This window comes from Dasypus novemcinctus, chromosome 5, assembly GCF_030445035.2.
Source record: "Dasypus novemcinctus isolate mDasNov1 chromosome 5, mDasNov1.1.hap2, whole genome shotgun sequence".
Lineage (NCBI taxonomy): Eukaryota > Metazoa > Chordata > Mammalia > Cingulata > Dasypodidae > Dasypus > Dasypus novemcinctus.
Genome location: NC_080677.1, coordinates 4,638,869 through 4,660,318, shown reverse-complemented (window position 1 = coordinate 4,660,318; position 21,450 = coordinate 4,638,869). Strand labels below are relative to the sequence as shown.

Sequence of the window (21,450 nt, the reverse complement as noted above, 5' to 3'; positions counted from 1 at the left end):
CTTCAACCTCTAAGAAGAACGCTTTCTGGCTAGAACCACTTAACACCCTTGGCCATTAGAGTACAGCCTCTTGGCCTCCTTAAAAACTTTAACCAGGGAGCGGATGGAGCTCAAGTGGTTGAGCTTTCCATGAACGAGGTTGCAGGTTCGATCCCTGGTACCACCTGAAAAAACAAACAAGCAAGCAGACGAAGAACGCAACTCTCACTGGGGAGAGGATGTAGCTCAAGTGGTTGCGCACTGCTTCCCACAGATGAGGTCCTGGGTTCGATCCCCAGTACCTCCTAAAAGACAAGCAAACAAACAAAATGCTTTGCACCTCCTAAGAATAACAAGAACGCAAAAATAAAATCAAAACTTTGCCCCGTTGTCGGAGTGAACGCAAACACTGACAAGTGAGGGGAACGGAGGGAGGAGTTCTTTCCCCTTGGAGGCGGACGCCCATGGTCCTGTCTTAAGGAGCCCGTCACCTGCTACCAGGAAGGGGCTCCAGGCAGGGTTAGAAGTGTCAGAAGTTACGAGCAAATACCTGTGTGAGATAAACAACCCAGCGGGAAGGCTCTCCAGGACCTTCACACACAGTACCTAGAGATGGATATCAAAGAAATGGAAAATAAATGCAACCCAGCCCATCAGTTAATTGCTCCCAAGGAGCGCCTCCTGTAACAGAGGAGCAGGCTAAAGGGTACATATGCATGTTTATTTTCTTCTTATGGTCTACTTAATAGACTCCTATAAATATTAATGCAGAAAGAGTGCTCAGAGAGGTGGCACTCTAATTTTAAGGCATTTTTTAATGGAGGCCATAGGCAAGACCAGCAGCCCTTCCCCCATCCTGTTTGACTTTCCTCCAAGCACTTGCAAGCCCAGGTATGTTACACGCTTAGGGCCAGGGCAGTCCCAGGCTTAACTCCACAGGTTCTGGAGACACAGCACCCGGATTTCATTTCTGACTTTATCACTTACCAGATGCATGACCTTGGGCAAGTTCCTTCACTTCTCTCTACCTCAGTTTATCTCCTACCACTGGAGCAAATAATATCTATATCATCAAGTTATCGTGTGAACTATACGCCATAGGGAAAAGGCTTTGAAGAGTACTTGGCACAAAGTAAGCCCCAGATGTGTTATGTTACTATGAGCATTAGAGATTTATTCCCTAGTTTTCTCCCCTATTAAAATGAGAGTGCATGAGGGTGGTGATTACTGCCTGTTCGTCCCCAGGTCCTAGGGCACTTCCTGGCACTTGGAGGGCCCTCAAGTTAGCGTTTGCTGGGAAGAGTCAATGGATGAGCAAGCCTGCTTCGTGTTTCACATAAAGAACTCCCGGGGAAGTATCATTTGAAGAACTGGTTTCACGTATTTAAAATGAGTATTTAAAGGGAAATGATCATATGACACAGCAACTCAGGATTACTTGTGCTCAGACATTATTTCTATGATGTTCTGCCAATTATACTACCATTCAGTTTCCTGAGAAACTTGAGTCAGATATTCTTCGTCCTTAAATAGTGATGCCAAAGGACAAAAGGTTCCATAAAGGCTATTCTTGTCTGCCAGTTCATGCTTCCTTGTGAGACGCAGAAGGACCGACATCAGTGCCTTGGCCATCAGATAAAAGCACTCGTGCCTTGCTTCACCTAATCACTGGCTCATCAAATACAAGTGAGGGATCTGAGAAACTAGTCTGACTCCCAGAAAGCTCCTCAAGGTCTGTTTAGGCTCTTATGAAAAAACGTAAAGCGTTCTTCTCAGTCCCTGAGTCCTGCAAACACAGTGCTCGTTACCAAGCAAATAAGCCACTGCAAAAAGTTAAATATTTCCCTCTGCCTTACATCTACTTCCATAGCAACTGTGAAGGCCCAAGGAGAGAGTACAAAGATTTACTTAAAGAAGCAGAGTCCAGATTACGGAAGGAAGCAAATGAAGGAAACCAGAGAGGGGCCTTGCTAACCCGAGGTCTCGAGTGGGATGCAGGTGTTTCCTGGTGGGCTCGTTCACTCAGATATCCCACATTCAGGAAGCAAAGCACACCCCATCTGTCCTCACCCCCATTACGCAGCACTCGCCAGAAGCACGGACTGCGGCATCTTCCAGGCTGCTCAGCTTCTTGGTCCATGTTATTTGCTGACAGGGATTCTACGGACGCTCATGTTACAGAGGCCAGCTGCGGCTCGTGAAAGACAATGGAGAACTGTCCACATGCCAGCGTTATCTCTGGAATACACTTGCTTGGCGTCTGGAGCCACGAGGCTCATGACAAGAAATTGCACAACCCGGTGTCTAATTGCTTTTCTTCACTCCACCCTGTCTAGACACGGACCTTCCCATTCCACTTCTCACCACAACTATGTGAGCCTGGCTGACCACGCAACACTGCCATGAATTTACCTCTGTCCTTCAAATGCCACAAGCAGGGACCAGGCTGTGGACGGCTATGCCCTGAGAGGCCGTTCTAACTCGCCCACTGGAGGCCTCCAGCCCTGCTATCCTGGTGCCCCCACGAGGGCACCGAGGTGAGTCAGGGGCTGAGCTACAAGTCTCCTAACGCGACGTCCACCCACACACATGGGCCCAGAGCACCCGGCAAGGCCTGTCCCTGCCTTCCAAGTGGTAGAGACTCCGTCTACCTCCAAGTTGTTAAACGCAGCAAAGGACTCGACTTGCCTAGAGCCTCTGGCATGTTTCTGCCATGTTAGAGGTTTCCATTGGATGGAGTTTCCTTCTTCTCTACGTATTCTTGACCTCTTTGGGCTACAGTGAGATGACTCGGATGGCAGAACGAGACACCCGGGGGACACCTGCCCACCCCAGGTCCTCTGCCAAGTCCAACACCCATCAGCCTTGGACAAAGGGCTTCTTACTCCCCATCATCAGAGTCTCTAGAAAGTAAGGGAATTTTGACACCACGAGTAATTTTTGCTCAGAATCTCCTCCGCAGTCCACAACCATCTCTCACTGCAACATAACCCAAGCAGGCCGAGTTCACAGCCAGTGTCGAGCTCGGCTCGCCAGACCTGAATGTGAATTGTGCTAACAACAGTGCTTCTACCCACGGGCAGCTGCAAACACTTCCTGCCCAGAGAACACCTGTAGCTTAACGCATATATTCTTTCTTCCCCCACTCAGAATTTGTGCACAGAATTGAGAAAATAATCGCAAAATGCATTGGGTGGAAAACACCCTTAAATACTGGTTGTCCTTTAACACGCTGACACGTAAAAACATTAGATATAATGGAAAACTAAGGGCTTTGTCCATACAGCTGGAGTCAAAACCGCATGGCCCGTGTCCTATTATCCTCGTTTCTTTGGGGCTGCTCCTGCTACAAAGTGACATCCAAAATTCCACGAAGGACAGACCGCTGCTTGCCTGTCCAAACTGGTCAGGATCATTTTTAAAAGACCAAGTCCTTTCCTTGCGGGGGATTGAGTCATGTCTTTCCCCAAAGTTTGGCACTAAACTCCTCAGATCTTGGCGCGCCTCATCTTACCAGATTTTTTTTTAGGACTTTCTTCCGTGAGTGCAGCATTTACAGGGGGTGTCTCCAGAGGAATCAGTATGAAGAGCAACGGATAACAGAAAAAGGAGCAAAGCAAACACAACTTTTCCATACAAGGCTTCCTGGGCTCGGGCCTGTTGGGAATAAATCTCCCCTAGAGAAAGCGCCTTCAGCTGGAGTCGAAATCACACCTAGCGTCGCCCTGCCAGAGATGATTCAAAGCCGTGCATGGCCACAGCCCTGCTGGTGGCCGGTTGACACATTCATCCATTCATCCGTTTATTACGTTTAAAATGCCAATCCCGTGCATGTATCCCACACATTCTGGAGGAGGGAAGTAGGAAATTGGAAACAAGTAATTCCAGGATCTGAGCATCAGCTCAAAAAGGGGCAGGTTCTGTCTGTGGTGGCTGAAGTGGCCATGGACATATAATTTTAAATAAAAAAATATATACATCGCTGATGGCTTGCGTTGACATCTCAGGAAGCCTTCTTTCCCTTGTATGTGGCTTGCATTGTCACCGTGGAGCAGTGGGCTGCCAGCAGGACCTCGGAGCCATCTGCACGCGCTCCAGGCAACACTGGCGCTTCGTGGCTGGAGAGGCTTCCGGGCAGCGCACAGCTGGCGGGGGGATGCCAGCGCGGGGCCTTGGGCTTCTCCTCTGGAATGTCGCTCTCTTCAGTTCACAAGGCTCTGAATTCCAGCACTAAGGCAGAAGGGGCACTTGTCCCTACAACCAGGAATGGAGGCTCTTCGGACGCTAGATTTTCCTAGAATAACTTGGGGTTTATAGACACTGAAAATAGCTGGTTTTTTTTTCCTTACTCATTTACGTATAAATGATCAGACAAGTACCAGACACGGCACCAGTCCAGAACCTTAGTAGGTCCTCTTTTCAAGTGAGGACAAACTGCAATGTTTTATTTCGCCTTTGCTTAGGTTCTTTGTACACGTCTGCACGAAAGTAGCTTGGCAAATGCAGCCTTTTAGAAAACCTAAGGATGGAATCAATCTATCCAAAGAAATAGCAAGGGGCTCTGTGAACTGACTATAATAAAATGCTTCTAGAGGCAGCTGGGTAAAGGCTGTACTTAAACACTTTATTGTTTAAGAACATCTGAAATTTTTAAATGAGGACGAACACGGTCATTTTGTTTCCATTTCTCAAACTGGACCATTCTGACAAGTAAGAATGTACCTTGTGAGAAAAAATCACAAACAATACATTGGCATTTGTCATGGCTATCGAGGAATTCAGATACTGATTTTTTTCGAAAGGGTCAGGAAAATATTTTCGCTACATCTAAGTGTAGTCTACAATAGCAGTCAACAATCCTACCAGCACACCAAGCTAATTCAGACCAGACGGCTTTGGGAAGACATGGGGTTCCCATGTCTTACCCAGCCCTCTGGGTTTTAATGGTGAGAAAATGGTGAAAAAAATTAAGGCCTGAAGGGACTGATAAACTCGGGCTCCCTCAGATAGAATTAGACTGGAATTCGGTTCCCTGAATCAGTCTCCTTATACCCTTCTCTCTCCTTGTGAAAAAGCACTTACTACTTTTTGACGCATGCTTTGTTGGAGAATCAAGCTGGAGGGAAGCTTCAGCTGAGAGCCTGCTGGAATACAGGTTCTGGCAGGCATCCAGGCAGGGCCGTGTGTCATGAGCCAGATCAGGCAGCAGACACCTCTTCCTTCCCCGAACACCGAGGCCCGCCGGGCAGACCAGCCCAGGCCCATCAGCACTGCTGACAGCTTCGGGGGAGAAAGGGAGGTCCCTGCTTCCCAGGACTCTCGCGGGCAAGAGGGCAGGCACAGCTGGCTTCCAGGCAGGGCGTTCGCACACCTGCAGCTTCTTATCCTAAAGAACAGCCTTCCTGATGCACATGCCCTGCACCGACGCCCTCAGCCAAGGGCCCTGCTGTGTCCCCCGCACCCTGGAAACGGCGCGATTCCGAGCGCAAGGCAACCCAAGACGTGGGGCGCCTGCCAATGTCACGCAAACTAATCGCCAGGGACATGGAACTTAGGAGTCTCATTTCTAGAATGTGAGGGTAATCGGGGATAATAATCCCTTGGCCAAGATCAAGCGTGAGAAGGCCCTGGGAGGGCATCTGAAGTCTTCAGGAGAAGAAAGAAGCTATTTGGTTCGGGACAGACAGCAAAGTGCTCCCTGATGGTTAAGAACCGGAGAGCGATTCTGGATTATCGCTCTTCTGATACGATCGTTCAAGAGGAGCAAACATTGTCCACCTGGTAGCGTTTGCTTCTCTGAACAGAACTCAGTGAAGGGCTTGGTAGTGAGTGAGAATGCTCCGTAAAGGCTCGTGTGATGGGACCCTCCTTAAGGCAAGGCCACGTGGCAGGCAGAGTGGGTCTGCTACTGCGCCTCCAGGCGGAGGATGAAGGCCCGTGCGGCTGGAGAGGGCACCGCTTCACTGAAGGAACCGCAGCGAAGCTCCTCCCTGCAAGGGGCTCACGCCAACAGGAGTGGAGGACGTGTAGGAACATGTCCCTCTGCAGTGCACGCACCTCCAAGCCACCGCGGTGTGAGCGGGGTTACTGGACACGCATGTGAGTGTGTGCGCACATATATTCAGGTGGTTCTTGTCACTCAGGAGTGATGGTCTATAACGTCACCGTGACCGTGGAATTAGCAAAGACTGAGCCGCTGCTTCCAGGGGAAATACAAGTGGAGGTTCCTGTGAGCCTCAGGGCACAGCATTTTCATCAGCTGGTTAGTACAGAACCCTTGTTTTATGTGTCTCTGTTGGATGACATCTTATAAAATATATATTGTTGATTCTCTAACATTGAACTCATGAGCAACATGTCTGAGCAAAGCTAATCTAACTCACAAGTTTCCTCCGTAAGGCACTTCACAGTCTTCTTGGGCTTAGGCTTGCTGAACAGCTCTTGGGCACTTTGTTTGGGCGCCATTTCCAACACTGAAGTCACCCCAAATCACACAAAGGTGAAGGACATGGCACTTGACCACAAAAAAGACACCTGATAATAATAGTGTAAGAGCTGAAGGCAGAGCGTTGCCTTGTTCTACGTCAGCTGGGAATGTGTGCATTAGGCAAGTCAAAGTTTTCACTGTGTGCATGTCCACAAGTGACCACAAGTACCGATCTGGAATTTATATATAAATTTTAGTGAATAGGCAGATTTGCAAATATGGAATCCGCAAATAATGAGTAGTGATGTGCATATATATATATATATACACACATAAAATGGCTTCTAGTTTGCTATGGAACTTCAGCCGAGACAAGCAAAAATTAGGTACAATTTTGGGGCAAAAAGTTTCTAATTTACATAAACAATAATGCTCTGATAACAAAGAAAACTTAAGCAAAGATGTTTCCTTTCACATGTGCATGTAAATCTCCTCTAATATAAGTAGTGGCATGTTTTCAATATTGATTTACATGTTTCAGCTTAATATACCTCATCCAGAGTAAGACTTGCATCTGCCCACATTTACGACAAATGGGTAAGTCTAAACTAACTTGGGCATTTTACATTAAGTGGTTCACCAGCATTTTATTAATACTATGGATTAGAATTAGAAAGGGAAGCAAGAAACTCATGCCTGCCCAACTGCTGGCGCTCAGGACACCTCTACATCATATAGAAGCAACACGAAAACGAGATCGAATCTCTTTGCAAGAAAACTGATTGCCACTTCCTGATTGGCAGATGAGGCTTCTTTGGATGCCAGGAAACTGTGTCATTAGAAGGTGGAAATTAAGCTGATTAGAATTTCTTTCCAGTTTTCTTTAGGTTCTCCTTGTAATCATTTCATTTAGCCCTTTCCTGTTGGGTCTGAACTTTAGGGCCAGATGTCGTGGTTGTTTTGAGCATGACTCCCGCTGCATTCTGCTGTTAAGACAGTCCCTCTTTTTGGGAATAAGAACCGAGAGGAGAGGGGAAGGGGATTTCAAAGGAGCTGCAAGTGTCAAAACACAGGGCGTGGGAGCAGCCCGGAGTCCCAGGGAAGCAGGGCCAATTGGAAGGAACGCTGGAACAAAAGGCGTGGCACGGATTTTCCCACTGAACGGCAGGAAATCGAGAGGGGAAATCAAGGATGATTAATGGTATTCTGTTAAGTCTCTCCAGTCTAAGGTGAATGAGTAAAGACAATCAGGAGGGAAACCAAACAACCACAATAGTTTCCATGACCGCCTTCTGCTTAAGGAGACCAAGTCTGGCTGACACAGTCAGTGAGAAAACTGGAAAGCAGATCCTGCGATGTGTTTGCGACGCAAGGCGAGTTGGGGTCTTCCTGTCTCCTGAATGGGAGCGGGAATGGCGGAGGGTGGAGGGAGCGCCCTTGCTCAACGACGCAGCGCCATGAACGTTCTCTCCAGGACGGCCCTTGCTCAATGACGCAGCGCCATGAACGTTCTCTCCAGGACGGCCCGACCGAAGCCGGCCTTCCACAGGGGAGGAGAAAGGCTCGCCAGCCCTCAGGGAAGCACAGTCGGGGCGCCTGGCCCTTCCCGGGAGAACGCTCCTGGCAGCGCGCCTTCTGCCAGCCTGCCACGCCCACCCCTCGAGGGCTTCCTTGAGCTGGGTCAGAAGAGCCTTCCTCGCCCTGGCCAACCCGTCATCTCAGGGCCCGCTGAGGCCCTCTGAGGGGCTGAGCCCGCCGTGGGCCGGGGAACACCGAGGGGCTGAGCCCGCCGTGGGCCGGGGAACGGCGAGGGGGTGAGCCTGCCGTGAGCCGGGGAACGGCGAGGGGGTGAGCCCGCCGTGAGCCGGGGAACGGCGAGGGGGTGAGCCCGCCGTGGGCCGGGGAACGGCGAGGGGCTGAGCCCGCCGTGAGCTGGGGAACACCGAGGGGGTGAGCCCGCCGTGGGCCGGGGAACGGCGAGGGGCTGTGCCCGCCGTGAGCCGGGGAACACCGAGGGGCTGAGCCCGCCGTGAGCCGGGGAACGGCGAGGGGCTGTGCCCGCCGTGGGCCGGGGAACACCGAGGGGCTGAGCCCGCCGTGAGCCAGGGAACACCGAGGGGCTGAGCCCGCCGTGGTCCGGGGAACGGCGAGGGGCTGAGCCCGCCGTGAGCCGGGGAACACCGAGGGGGTGAGCCCGCCGTGGGCCGGGGAACGGCGAGGGGCTGAGCCCGCCGTGAGCTGGGGAACACCGAGGGGGTGAGCCCGCCGTGGGCCGGGGAACGGCGAGGGGCTGAGCCCGCCGTGAGCCGGGGAACACCGAGGGGGTGAGCCCGCCGTGGGCCGGGGAACGGCGAGGGGGTGAGCCCGCCGTGAGCCGGGGAACGGCGAGGGGCTGTGCCCGCCGTGGGCCGGGGAACACCGAGGGGCTGAGCCCGCCGTGGGCCGGGGAACGGCGAGGGGCTGTGCCCGCCGTGGGCCGGGGAACGGCGAGGGGCTGAGCCCGCCGTGGGCCGGGGAACGGCGAGGGGGTGAGCCCGCCGTGGGCCGGGGAACGGCGAGGGGCTGTGCCCGCCGTGGGCCGGGGAACACCGAGGGGCTGAGCCCGCCGTGGGCCGGGGAACACCGAGGGGCTGAGCCCGCCGTGGGCCGGGGAACGGCGAGGGGCTGAGCCCGCCGTGGGCCGGGGAACGGCGAGGGGCTGTGCCCGCCGTGGGCCGGGGAACGGCGAGGGGCTGAGCCCGCCGTGGGCCGGGGAACACCGAGGGGCTGAGCCCGCCGTGAGCCGGGGAACGGCGAGGGGCTGTGCCCGCCGTGGGCCGGGGAACACCGAGGGGCTGAGCCCGCCGTGGGCCGGGGAACGGCGAGGGGCTGTGCCCGCCGTGGGCCGGGGAACGGCGAGGGGCTGTGCCCGCCGTGAGCCGGGGAACACCGAGGGGCTGAGCCCGCCGTGAGCCGGGGAACGGCGAGGGGCTGTGCCCGCCGTGGGCCGGGGAACACCGAGGGGCTGAGCCCGCCGTGAGCCGGGGAACGGCGAGGGGGTGAGCCCGCCGTGAGCCGGGGAACGGCGAGGGGCTGTGCCCGCCGTGGGCCGGGGAACGGCGAGGGGCTGAGCCCGACGTGGGCCGGGGAACGGCGAGGGGGTGAGCCCGCCGTGGGCCGGGGAACACCGAGGGGCTGAGCCCGCCGTGGGCCGGGGAACACCGAGGGGCTGAGCCCGACGTGGGCCGGGGAACGGCGAGGGGCTGAGCCCGACGTGGGCCGGGGAACGGCGAGGGGGTGAGCCCGCCGTGGGCCGGGGAACGGCGAGGGGCTGAGCCCGACGTGGGCCGGGGAACACCGAGGGGCTGAGCCCGCCGTGGGCCGGGGAACGGCGAGGGGCTGAGCCCGCCGTGAGCCGGGGAACGGCGAGGGGCTGAGCCCGCCGTGAGCCGGGGAACACCGAGGGGCTGAGCCCGCCGTGAGCCGGGGAACACCGAGGGGCTGAGCCCGCCGTGAGCCGGGGAACGGCGAGGGGCTGAGCCCGCCGTGGGCCGGGGAACACCGAGGGGCTGAGCCCGCCGTGGGCCGGGGAACGGCGAGGGGGTGAGCCCGCCGTGGTCCGGGGAACGGCGAGGGGCTGAGCCCGCCGTGAGCCGGGGAACACCGAGGGGCTGAGCCCGCCGTGAGCCAGGGAACGGCAAGCCTTGGGCTCAGCGTCCGCCAAGTGGCCTGGGCCTGCGCACCTGCCGGCCGCAGCAGACAGGCCGACCTTCAGGGTCAACCCCGACCCGCTGAAATGCCCAGGTGTCCACACCCCTGCCCTGCAAGCCTGCAGTGTGGACGGCTTCCCACACTTCTGGTGAGGAACACGGCTGGGATGTACGCGTAGGCAAAGCACGGAAGGCGCACGGTGGCTGCGCTCACCCCACACCAAGACTGGTGGCTGTCACTTCTGACCCCAGAAACCTCAATGCAGTGTTCCGGGAGGCACGCCTGGTCGACACATGGCGGGGGACACACATGAAATCCACATTTCTATTTACTTTTGGGGAGTGTAATCTGAGTCTAGAAGAATCCACCCCACCCCCTGCAAAGAGTAAAATAATGTCCTGTGCACTCAGATTGTATCTGATGAAGCCTGTTAAAAGGCAGACTGTCCTCGGCATACGTGGCAGCATTTCCCAGAGAGGCCTGGAGAAACTGCAGGGGCTGGACAGGTCCTCCTGAGCAGAGCCCGGCCTTCGTCCAGCCTGGAAGGTGAGACGAGGGTGACAAGCCCCGGGCCCCGTGCAGCGGAGGGCCCAGCTGACTTCACGTGATGGCCACCTCTGGCCATCCAGGCTGAACAGAGACAAGAAGGGCCCCAAGTCAAGGCCGACTGTCCCCTGCCCAGGGGACCCGGCTTTTGGGGGGAGCGCTTCATTTTGTCCAGAGAAAACTCATCGGGTCTCGAAGGCCGCCGGGTGGACTCTCGCCCAGACTCGAGCTCACAAGGACTCTCTCTTTGGACGTCCAGTGGCCCCTCCCGGTGGGAAGGCAACCCCTCCTGGGGCTGCAGTGCCGGTGCTCCTGAACCGCAGCCGGAGCAGCTCCTCTGATACCGACCTCGGCAAACTGGGGCCTGGCGAGGCCCTGTATAGACCCAAAGCACACAGGCTCTGCAGCAAGCGCATGCTGCCGTCAACGAGAATCCTCAGGTTTCCCGCAGGCGCTCCTTACCAAATCTGGTCTCATGCAGGCTGCTGCACACTTGGAGAGGCTTTCCATCTAAGTTCCTTAATTTCTGTCCAAGTTCTCCAGCTCTGTTCCACAGACGCCCACGATCTACGTCCTTTTGTTTCTTAGCTGCTGTCCCACCGTAAGAAGGCTGAGTTCCCGCACCCCAAATCCCCATGCACACCCCGAATCCCCGTGTGCACCCCGAATCCCCATGCACACCCTCCTGCAGATGCCACAGGTCAGAAACCGAAAGCCGCGCAGCTGCTGTCCCCTGCTGGTGGGGAACCACCGTATTCGCTCTCCACGAGATGATTACAGGAGACCGATGTGGTTGAGAAAAGAGAGGCGAAAATCAATGTACTTTTTTTTTTCCAAAAGAGCTTTGTTAAAAGGTCAGAGTACATCCTTTACGATATTGTACACATAATCAAATCATACAGAGAGGAAGAGTAGGTGACAGCTGACCCGCAACAGAGGCCAGCCAAGTCCAGAAATTTCTCGGTCAACAGGAAGCTACAGTTCTAAAACAAACTGCAAAAAAATACCAGCACAAAATAAGAGAGAGAAAGGGGGTATTTCCTGGCTGGCTTGGTTAGGACAGGCCCCCGAATCATTTCTGCAAGAGCACAAAGGCCCTCTGGAGAGGCTCGCAGCTTGCACGGCATGATGCCTGTGGAGACGGGCGCAGCGCCTCCTGCAGGGGTCCCAGGACATGGCAGCGTGGTCCCAGGTCCTCAGCCAGAGCCCGGCACCTCCAGTGACCGGGAGACATGACTTACCCCAGACGTACACAAGGAAAAGCCAGCGAATGCTGTAACAGCCTGATGCTGGTTTAATAGCCAACTCTATTTCTCTTGTCATTTGATCTCAGGACAAAACAGACTGTTACTCAAGGTCATATTTTTGATGCACACACACTGTAGCTATGTTATAAAGATTTACGCAGGATTAGAGGAAACTGCCAAAATACAATCTACAAAGGCAAGAACAACACCCCAGGACAGGTGTTCTAGCACAAGACAAACCATAAACACTCACGGCAAGTGTCCCAGAGATACCTGTTAATTTCGGATTTACAGTAGAAGCAGCTTAAGAAAAGGGGGCCACTTTAATTATATGTCAAAATAAAAATCAACTGTTTGTATTACTAGAAAATCCCTTGTATCTGTAGCTCCCACCCCTTATATAATCTAGGTATTTAGTGCCAGATAAGGGTAGTTGACACAAAAGCACATGAAAAGATGTTCAACATCATTAGCCATTAGGGAAATGCAAATCAAGACCACAATGAGACACCATTTCTATTAAAAAAAAAACAACCAGAAATTACAAGTGTTAGAGAGGATGTAGAAAAATAGAAGCACTCATTCATTGCTGGTGGGAGCGAAAAATGGTGCACTGCTGTGGAAGATAGCTTGGCAGCTCCTCAGAAAGCTAAGTATAGAATTATCACTTGATCCAGCCATCCCACTTTAAGATATTACCAAAAGAAACTGAAAGCAAGGACTTAAATAGGTATTTGCACATGGGTATGGCATTATTCACAGTTGCCAAAAGATGGAAGCAACCCAAGTGTATATCAACAAATGAATAAAGTGTGGTATGTGTCCACAATGAAGTATTATTCAGCTGTAAAAAATAGTGTTCTGATACATATGACAACATGGATGAACCCTGAGGATTTTACATTAAATGAAATGAGCCAGACCAAAAAGGACAAATATTTTAGGATCTCACACAAAGGATTAATACTATACGACCTCACGGATATGAAATAATTAGAATAAGCAAAGTCATAGAGTTAGAAACTAAAATACAGGTTTCCAGGGGCTGGGGTGTCAGAAGAGAATGAGCAGTTAATGCTTGATTGTAGAGAATTTCTGTTTGGGACAGTGGAAAAGTTTTGGTAATGGATGGTGGTGATGGTAGCACAACATTGTGACTGTAATTCACAGTGCTTAATTATATATTTGGATGTGGTTAAAAGGGGAAATTTTAGGTGGTTTATGTTACTGAAATAAAATTTAAACACACACACACATATATATAACAAAAGCAGTCATCAGTTATGTGAACTGTGGACTATAGTTCATAGTACAATTAGCAAAACGTGCTTTCATCGATTGTAACAAATATATCACACCAATGCAAGGTGCTAATAATAGGTTAGTATATGGAAATCCTGTATTTTCTGCACGATTTCTTGGTAAAACCCTCAAGTCTAATGAAAAAAATTAGCCGGCATCACTGTTCACTTTTGTCCTTTTATGAGAGGTCTCTTGAATCTCCCCTTCTAGCCAATCAAACATTTACACTCGCAGAGCTGTCTGCATTGTTGAACAAACTATCTCTGTCCAGTATCTCGTTAGCACACTTGCCAGACCAAAAGCAAGAGAAAACATTTAGCAATAAACGCCCGATTTAATTTCCGAAGGTTCCCAGGTAATCCTTTCCTTTGGTGAGAGTCACGGCCACACTGTTTGAGCCTCCAGGCCTCCAAGGCTTACTGGGACCATCACTAGCCTTCCTGCTGCTAGGGAGGAATCGGCAGTCAACAATTCCCAAACTAAGAACCGTTTCCTGCGCAAACTCCCTGCAGTGCCCACGTGGTGTGCTGGGGAGCGGCGTCTCTTCCCGCCCTCGCGGACGACATGCCTTGTGGATTTATGGGAGGAAGCCAGTCCAGGCCCTGCTCGCTCAGATCCTGCCCGTGGCCAGCCTCGAGCATCGGCAGAGCAGGCCACGGGCCGACACCAGCTGCAAGTCTTTCAGCTCCAAGACTTAGAGTTTCACCCAGGGCGAAGCACAACTCACCAGGAGCCTGCTGGAGGGCCACTGGTATTTTGTACTCCTGGGACCCCATGGTGTTGGAGTTTACTCGGGTTTCTCATCTTGTCCCCTGCTTTGGGCCCTGGCTGCCCTGCAGGACTGTGAAGGTCTTACCATGCAGTAGCCCGTTCCGTTGAGATGCCCACAGCGTAAAGAAAGGAGGCTAATGCCCCGAGGTGGCCGAGGCCTCCCGGCGCCGCTCTTCTGGATTCTTAATATATTATGATAATTTTCCTATATAACTATTAAATATTATTGCTAATCATTAAATATTTGCAGCAGCAAGATATTTAGCAAAGAATTTCAAATAACTAGAATTTTAAAAATAATTGATACAATTATTGTTAAAGCAAATGGACCCAACATCTCACCCAAACATGACTGTATAAAAATATTTCATCACAGAGTTGCTGCCAATAAATACGTATTTAAATAAAATTGCCGAGGATTTTGTTATTATTGCTGTTTTGGGTTTAAAGCTTATTCTATTACATGAAAGCTCCCATGCAGGATTATATTCTCTTATAAAGGAAATGAGCAATAGAGCGGCTAGCAGCAAGTTAACCACCACCAGTTCATGAGATGCTCTCCTTTCTTGCCATCAAGGAAAGGGGGTATAAGACAGAGTGGAAGCAGACATGATAAGCAGGCCCTGCGGCCCTTTTCCCCAAGTAAGGGGTAATGTCAGGGACTGGAGATGTCCAGAAAAATCGTCTGTCCTTCTTTCATTTCAGTAGAAGCACACTGCACGGAGGCCAGCTACCCTGGGTTTCCAGGCTCCCTGCGGTTGTGAGCTGCCATGCCACTCGTTCTGTCCAATGCAGTGTGAGTGACGGATGCACCTGCAGCTCCCAGCGCTGGCCTGTAAGAGCCTCATGCCCATGTCCTTCCCTGAGAGTTCCCTTCCAACTGATGGAGACGCATAGAACGGAGTCCAGCTTGGAGCCTCGTGTCGTGGAAATGCTGGTGGCACCAAGCCTACATGCCTCCAACCTGGGGAGTCGTTACTGAGAAAGCAATAAGCTTCAGCCCTCAGCCTCTGAGTGCTGGGAACGTGCTTATTATAGGCGTTTGCCCAATCCTTACTTAGAGGGTGGCACTGGTCCACCAGTGTGAAGGGCACCAGTATTAACCTAGAAGAGAAGCCCTGGAAGGAACATGCATGAATTTGAAGCCATCGCCCAAAGAACAGAGTCCAAGAAGGAGGCTGGCTGCTGGATCTGAAAATGGTACTTGACAGCCCTTCCACGTCTTAGGAGCCCGTAAGGGAACACACCGCCCCTAGACGAGGGTCCCATAGGCCAGCCTTCCTGACTTCTTGGATGCCGGCTGGCCACCTTGCTTCTGTGCTCAGCTTCTACACCCTCCCCTGGCTTCATTCTCCCAAGGGACAAGTCTCCTGCTCTCCGCCAGGCTCGAGCCTCGACCTCCCATCGGCCCACATGACTCGTCGGGTCCTGTTGAATGTGCAGCATCCACAGGATGTAACTTGTACTCCCAAGAACTACCCGACAACAAACAGGTACATCCGTCGTCCGTGTCGTTTCATTTCTAACCATCACACCCTGACTTGGTTTCTCAGGAGTAAACTAACGTGCTACACCACGGATGAACCTTGAAAACGTAATCCTGAGTGAAAGCAGACAGACATAAAAGGACAAAAATTGTGCGATTCCACTTACATGAGGTATCTAGAACGAGCCAATTCATAGAGATGGAAAGTAGATTACAGGTTACCTACGACTGTGGGGAGGACAGAATGGGGAGTTAGTGCTTAAGGGCAGGAGTTTCTGCCTGGGGTGATTTAAAGTTTTGGTAATGGATGGCAATACAACAATGAAGATGGAATTAATGCCACTGTGCCACTGAGCTGTGCACTTGAAAATGGTTAAAATACCAAATTTTATGTTATACACGTTACAAAAATGTTGGGGGAAAAAAAAAAAGTAAGCTACATGCTCTAGATGCTGCATGCTCATCGCTACCCCACACCTGCCTCCTCTGGACAGAAGGTGGAGGACGCTACTCTACCAAGTCCAGGAGTGAGATGTGGTTCAAACCCAGAACCTTGGAGAACAGAGGGAGGATTTTACTGCTGCTCCCTGAGCAGCCAGCACGGAGGCCGAGATAGGAAGCGGCTTAGAAAGCTGCAGACAACTGGAACCAGACCGTTGACATGACTGAGAGTTCCAGGAAAGCAGGTGACATTCTAAAGGAAGCATCAAAAACTTGGCACGATTTTATTTAAAGAAAGCCATCAATATCATTGTGACTCATCAGTTTCTCTCTCAACTGCCTCTGTCCCAGTATCTCTCAGGGGGCCCTGGAGCACCTCTCCCTCCTCTCTTTTGGAGACACTGGCATCGTTGTAACACAGGCTGGGGTCAAGATGGGTGATTCCTGCCTGGCAGGAGGCCAGCCAGGCGAGCACCAGCACAGCTGCCCGCTCAACACAGCCTCTGGCCAAGTGCACAGAACCAGCAGTGCCAGGGGAGTGGAGGGCACAGACAGTGGACCAAAGCACCAGCTCATTCCGAAGGTCTTCTAGGCTCCTCTTTTTCGTGATTCAAAATCTCTGCAGGGAAATTCCTAGGGTTTGGCACCTGGGATATATGCTTCAGCCCTGGTGACTTCCCTTGTTTCGTCTGCAACCTAACTTTGCTTACACTACTTGGAAATGCCTGTCATAGTGTCAGATATAAAGTACTAACAATTTGAACCAGGAAGTGTTTTCATCAGCCATATTTCTGTACATGGATTCATTCATTCATTCAACGGATATGTAAGAGCCCTACCCTTGATTCCAGGCACTGCCCTAGTAGCGAGGGATACAATCTTGAATCACAATAACAACAATAATAAAATGGCTCTTGACCCCAGAGAGCTCCGAGTCATTTCCCATTTTGCCACCTATCGTCTTCAAAGTTTCAACAAAACCAGGCTTCAAATGGTCACAGGTCAGAAGAGAAATTTAAAAAGAAGAGGTAGAGGTGATCTGGGGCACAGCCAAGCTGATTCAGACAACCAGAATGAGAAGGTTGGACACCACTCATTACCAGAGTCATAAAATAACGTCTGTTGAAAAATCGAATTTTACCTGGTAATAAAAGGACCCCTGGCTTCCTTTAATCAGATTTTCTCTCCCTTTACCCTGAATTAAGGAGTGCATAAAGCTGGCTACCTAAATTCCTATATTCAACAGAATGGGATCCAAACCAGTAAATAAGTGATTTAATGGGATCTACATAGATAAACAAAAACTGTTAAATAGTATTTGAGTTTTACTTTGTCCATTGTTTAGGATCAACCTAAAACATCTGTTCTAAGTACGATTACAATGCTTTCTATGCAGGAGAATTCACATCGCCAGTAATTACATTGCTAACATTTAACTTCTTCCAATTTCCAGACTTCATATCATACCAACAGAGTGGATATTAAGGAAATTCAAATGCAAATGAAAATCATATTTCCTTTAAATCACTGTATTTTCCAAGGAATATGTGTCATAATCATCTGCATTTATAATTTGCTTATATTTTTCTGCCATAAAGCCAGCAGGCAATTTAAAACAAACAGGCATTACACTAATGGAAAACAAACATAAAAAAACAATCCATTTAGGAAATATCACTAAACATGTATTCTTATAGTTTGACCAAAGGACTGTGACCCCCCAAACATAAATATAAACATATGCCTTTCAAGTCATGGAGGAAAGAAAATTCCTTTCTTACCTCTTTTAAAAACTATTTTTTTCTTTTTTTCCCTCCCCAGAATGTCTAAGCACTAGTTATTGTTCAAGTTTACCAAATTATTTCAGTATGAAGCTCAGTGCCAGAATTTCTGGAATTTCTGAGAGTTGCTCTCAGTATCTTCTCCAAAAGGAGATGCAGGTTCACCGGGGAGTCAGCCCAGCAGGATACATCCCCCATAAACTTCAGGCTTTACCGGGGGCCACTGTTCCAAAGAGTCCCGTGCTCTCGGGTGCTCATGTGCCTCACTCTCTATTTTGTTTCTGTCCACTTCTCTTTCAGCATTAACTATTCCTATTCTATAGAACAGAAGTCAGACTTTAGAAGTCATCAAATACATTTAAAAATACACAGAAATGGGCATTGTATGTGTGTATACACAGCCATCACTATATTTACTTAAGTAAAAGATCTTGGAAAGATCTTTGAAGGCAGGGAGGAGAGGCGCGGCTGGGTTAGGGCTGGGCAGGCAGCCTCACCGGTAGAAGCGGAACGCAAGCTCGTATTCTGCAGAAATCGACTGACGAGAAAGGAAGCAACTTTGGCTAAATGTTCATTTTCGTTGTGGATGGCTGATCCCTGCTGTTTCTTTTATCCTGCAATTTCAAGAGTTGCAATAATGTCAAAATTTCAGCAAGGAGAAGAGCCCCTCAAGGAGCTGGGCTGATCTGATGGGCAGTAGATGGTGCGTAGGAGAAGAGGGATGGGGATTCCAAGGCGCAGGCCTATCATAAGTCCGAAACAGAGTCTTCTTATTACAAAGGCATTAGGGAAAACGAGGTACTCGTGTTTTAAGGGAACACAAGGAAAACCAGTATTTTGAAAAGGACATTTTCTGTCCCTCAGTATACCTACAAACAAATTTTCGGCCGAGAGGTTGGAAATCTCCCTTTCTTCTTTAGGCTTTTAGGACTAAGTATTGGCATTAGATACTGTCATTCAACTCTGCCGGCTGCAGAGAATATTATCTCTATTCTAAGAACCAACTGCTATGGAAAAAAAAAAAAAAAAGACAATTGAACCTTAAAAAACAAAACTCTCCCTGAAGCACTTCAGGTTTGCATTAGAGAGACTATGATATGAAAAATTTAATAACTTCTTTTAATGACCAAACAGGTGTTCCAAATTACGGCTTATGAGCTGCTCACTTTCCATGACTGGAAAGGAGTTTTACCAAGAGGTACTGGATGAGAAGTAGAAAGTGCTGGATTGCCACGCTAAGGGACAGCCTTACACTGCTGGTGGCAGCATTACAGGGCACTTGCTCTTAGCACACGACACGGCAACATATGCTGTGCTGAAAGCCTAAAGCGGCCATTCCCACTCACGCCCGCTGAACCGCCACGCCCTGGGCCACTGTCACTGCCACTGCCTTTTAGGGGTGTTTCGTAAGGAAAAGCCCCAGATGGAGGCCAAGAGAGCCCTCCCCTTGTTTATAATCATGCAAGAAGCAAAGACCAGCAGGGCAGAGGCGCAGCCTTCATGGAGGGTGAGCTCCGCTCTTCCCCCTGCTCTCTGGCCACCGTCCCTGAGTTCCAAGGACCCTGGCGGTGACAACGAGATCGACCTCAGACCATAAGATGAGGTCAGAGCTGATAAACGCTAAAGTCAGAACATACAGAGGTCAGAGTGCTAAAGTCAGAATCCAAATCCACACAAAGAAAATCCATGCATTTCCTTCTTCTTAGAAGATCATACAACCTTTAGAAATTATTAAAAGACCATTCTGGAGCAGGGCAAACTGTAAATGGAAAAAAAAAGCAAACTCTATAGTCTATCTACAGTCAACATTATACAAAAAGAAGATACACCCATGAAGAGAGGCTCAAGGAAATGTGCCAAGTGGCAATACATTGTGTTCGACTGGAGGCACTCTATGTGATTTCTCCCACCCCACTGTTACAACTTTCTATATTGTTTTATTTATTTTACAAATTGAAATCTAAAACCATTTCAAAAGACAGATGCCCTCATTTAAAATACCTCTACAGAACTGATTTATAGCAAAAATTGGTTCTACATCACAAACATGTGGCTCAGCCCTTGGGACGCATTTCCCTGCTCTCCATTTGTGAACACTATAAACAAGGCTAATTTTAGCTTCTCCGGCCAGAGCAGATCGGGTTCCAGCCCATTCACTGTGCCTGGGGAGACACTGACACCCCGTGGCAGCACTGCCTCAGCACACGCTCCCTGTAAATATTTAAACGTTCCTGAGAATCGTTTACAGGCCTGGGAAAGCTGGCTTATCAATTCAGGAACTCCTATAAACACGGTAGTCGGGTCAGCTACAGTCCAGAATTTCCTCTAGATTCAGTTTTAGTAACTTTCTCGATAGTGTTGTTTTTACTAGCAGGCGTCCCTGTAAAATTCTGGATTCTAAATGTTGGGCATCAAAACTGCAGCGGTGCTTCAGGGAGAGCGGCCAATGACATACTCTTACAGCAAACACTTCAGCCTGGACTCCCGGACCATTTTTTGGTGGTTTTGGATATGGAAAGCTCTTTAAAACTAGAGAGTAAAGCCCTCTGTTCATGAAAACAAAGTGCTTTACAATCACAGAATATTTCAATAAGTATTTTATCAGGGTAAAGGGGCAAAACATACACAGATAGCTTTTTATAAAAATTGCAGCAGTAATTTTATAAATCAAGAAGCAATAAAATAGTTTCTGTTACTCACGTGGATCAACTTTACATTGGGCAAATGCGTAGAACTTGATTCTTTTGACTTGCCCAACATCCCAAAGTTGCTAACAGATCCAGGACTAGAACTCTGGTCAACTGACTCCAAAACCAACGTGTTTTCCATTTGATTAGACTGACATAGTACTTTTTTTTTTTTTTTTTAAGTTTTGTGTGCCGAGTTATAAATGAACTCAAGAGTAATGAAAAGACTTAGGAAAATGAAAAAAAAAAAAACTGTATGTATATCATAGTTGGCATTAGGCAAAATGCATATATACTTCTTGGGAAAGGCTCACCATTCTTCCAACAATGTGCAATGTACATGTAAAATGTGCAATGTACGATGTACAATGTATGGAGACAGAAGCTGTGAGGGCTAGTTCCCACTTTATCACTAAGCAGCAGCGAGACCAGTAGGAGACCACTGCAACTTCCTGCATCTCAGGGCCCAAATGTGGTCAATGAAGTGACTGTACTATGATCTACTCCATGCTTTAATATTTTCATATTCTGAGTTTGAGGAAAATAAAGACCAAAGACACTAATCCCGTCCACTGTAGGGTATCAAATGCAGCCCAGTTTTATAACCCCTGGGGCCATTTCCAGAGCCTGGGCTATGCATTTCCTTCCAACCGGATATAGAAGGGAAAGACTCCTGGAAAATACAAAATTCCAGGAAACAGTCATGAAACGATTTGGGAGGAGAGTATAGTTACCGTGATTCAAGCAACCTTTGATTAAGAAAGGGCAGGCACAGAATAGGGTGAACTTCAGCTTTCATGAATCTGTGCCAAGCGCCTGGTCATCGTGTTCCTGCTCTCCCGCTGTCCTGTTGTCACCTCCATCGAGTCATCAGCATCACAGTCCACATGTTATGCAATTAATTGCCCCTTAAAATGCCTTCCAGAAGGTTACACTGTGATTTGGCACTCAAACAAAAGGTATTGAGAGTGCAAACAGGCACAGAAACAGCAGGGCAGGGCCACCTCCAGTGAGGCAAACATGTTCCATTGCAACTCCACGTTTGCTTGCAAAGGAACATCCGAGGGCTTTATGGTACTTAAAGTAGGAAGAC

The 21,450-nt window shown here is 49.9% G+C and overlaps 1 protein-coding gene across 33 annotated transcripts in view; it reads right to left on the bottom strand.

Moving 5' to 3' along the window:
- The window catches only part of COBL (cordon-bleu WH2 repeat protein), a 284,755-nt gene that overhangs the window by 129,611 nt on the left and 133,694 nt on the right, over positions 1 to 21,450 (bottom strand). The window lies entirely within an intron of this gene.